At 44.1% G+C, this 2,563-nt stretch overlaps 1 protein-coding gene across 1 annotated transcript in view; it reads left to right on the top strand.

Annotated features, from left to right (window-relative positions):
* Window positions 1-790: 790 nt before the first annotated feature.
* kcng2 (potassium voltage-gated channel, subfamily G, member 2) overlaps window positions 791-2,563 on the top strand; it is a 38,743-nt gene continuing 36,970 nt past the window's right edge. Inside the window, exon 1 of the mRNA XM_005942584.3 lies at window positions 791-1,413. The gene's annotated coding sequence lies outside the window, so the exon portion shown is untranslated. The remainder of the gene's footprint in view (window positions 1,414-2,563) is intronic.

Genomic DNA, 2,563 nt, shown 5'->3' on the forward strand with positions numbered 1-2,563 from the left:
AATAAATTCATTAGTTAGATTACAAAAAAGAGCAATACGGGTCATTAACAATGCTATGATCACACAGTCTGACATTTTATGATCTACTTTATCTTAAAATAGTTTTTAAAGCAAATTAAAAGAATAATTATATATTAACTTCATTATCACCGCCACGGAGCAGCCATTCCATATGGTAGTCTAATTTAATGCCACCTGTTGAAGGGTAGTTTGTGCAGCCAGCATGCCACTGCTAAAAACAAATGCCTGCACTTGATTACATTTTGAGTAGGTGAAAATTGCTCCTATTTAAATCTCAGGCCTGTCGTTTTTTTAAATGTCAGAGCAACAGCAGCTTTAACCCCGAGCTGTTAGCAGATATCCTGCAAATGGATTCTTCCGCCGCCATCCCCATTGTTTGCTCTAGCATCAATCAGAGTCCTGCAATTACTGGCGGCTGTCTCTCATTTTCAATGCACTCAGCTGTTGACAGAACGTACTGGTGTTGTTAAAGGCTGTCTTTCAGCTCCGCAAAGCCACATCCACTGAATCAGCTGGGTGCGTCTGCCTCTCGAAGGGCCAAAGCGCAAAGACGTTGCACTTTATTCACTTTATTGGCTACTTCTTTCAGTTTTCCGCTGCATTGGGAAGCTTTTTTAATTCATATCAGACAACAAAGATGAGAATCAGAGGTCCTAAAATACATAAATAAATAAATACATTTTGATCAATACCTAAATGTTAAAGAAAAGATTCTAAATTAAGGCATTAGATGTGCTGGGATCCTAAAAACAAACCAAAGAAAATTGAATTCTTATTTCAAATGTAAACTAAAACATTCCCATGGAAAGAAAAGAAATGATGAGAGTTTAATCTTATCACAATAAGAGTGGGAAGGGGAAAAGATACCAAACACTCCCCCTGACGCTGTGAGAAGCGGTCCTGCTCTCCCAGACGCGCAGTTAGTCAGAGCGCACCGCGGAGCGCGCAGATCCGGACGCACCTGAGCAGACGGAGCGCAGCGGCGTGGCCGTCGGAGAGCTGCACACAGCTCTTCACCTGTTCTGAGCCACACGCACACAAACACACACACGCACACGCTTCTCCGCAACATCTGCCACGTCGCCTCTGATGATGAAGAGACGGGGACAGCCCGGACGGAGTCTTCGCGGGTGTGGAACATTTCTGCGTCCCCAGGCGTCTCCGCTGGACCACATGATTGAATTTTAACGCAGATCGTTTTCGATCGTTCAAACCGGTGACTTTGAGAAGCCTTGAAACTCCGGTGCGGGCTGTGTGTGAAGCTCGGTGCTTCGTTCTCACTACAATGTCCCAGACCATCTGCGTGGGAAACTTACAGGCATGCTGCACGCGGAGGGGCGCGTACGTGCGAGCGGGCTGAAACAGATGGACGCAAGCCCAGCGACACACCGGGTAAGTCTGACAACTGCAAAACATCACATTACAGGTTGTTTTTTTTGTTTTGTTTTTATTTGTTGCCTCGGTAGAGACAGCATAGTCAGTCTTAGACATGCAAGCGCTTAAATATTGACTGAAGAATAAGAGAGGCACTGCCGGCTTTTCCTCTTTTAAACTCACAAATATGACAAACTTCCTCCATTTCACTGGACTATCCCATTAATTATTCTATAGCGAGCAGTAAAGTGGCTACAGAGGATACTAGGTCCAACGAATACATTCATAATATCCTCCAATTTTTTTTCTCCATTAGATTATAATTTCTGTAATGTTCCTGAAGGGACTTCCAGAAGTGTCGTTAAGGTGCTTAGTTGCATCTCTTCCTGTTATGCTATTATTAGGTAATTCCTTTAGGCAGCACGAGGAGTACTACGGCCTGCTTTCTTTAATTTAAATATGTTTTCATGCATATTAAATAGTCACCTTGCCTTTAAGGAGCCTCTTACCAGAAGCCTCCTGCTTTAAATGTGCTCTAGAGCAGGTTTAACGAGCACCAAACTTTGACCTGTCATCTCAAGAGGAAGAGTATTTGATTTTTCTGTCAATATTTGAGCAATGGAGTTGCACCGTGACTAGAAGAGAAGCTTCAAAAAAAGAAGCACCCCCATTCTTTTTTTTCTTGTTTTTCCTGTATGGATTGCCTGTATAAACATGCCAGCACCTCCTCCTGCTGGGATCATTAACCTGCTGGTATCTATAAAGGGATGCAAATGTTTCTTTCCCCTGAAATGTAAATCTGTGTGTTAAAGCACGCCCCACCCTTCCTGTGTGGTGGGGAACATGGCTATTGTCTTGCCTATTAAAAATATGTTGGTTTATCAAGTTCGCCCTGAAAGCAAACAGTTCCACCAACTTATTTCCCTCATTAGCCTTCCTCCTCCTCCTCCTCCAGCTGAAGGTTGAGCTAACAGAAGGAGCAGAGAAGCCTGCAGATTCTTGGGACATGATAGATGGAAGGTAGAAAGCTGCTGCTCTGCTTGTGTTCTTTGTTAAGGAACATAATGGGAATATTCATTATGTGGAACTAGGCAGCTTCTTCTTCCCCCCCAGCGGTCTCGACTCCCACCCTCGCCACTTTGGCCGCGATGCTGGCACGCCACGAGCA

The sequence above is a fragment of the Haplochromis burtoni genome, unplaced genomic scaffold, assembly GCF_018398535.1.
Source record: "Haplochromis burtoni strain Fernald_Lab_line unplaced genomic scaffold, NCSU_Asbu1 Contig_340, whole genome shotgun sequence".
NCBI lineage: Eukaryota > Metazoa > Chordata > Actinopteri > Cichliformes > Cichlidae > Haplochromis > Haplochromis burtoni.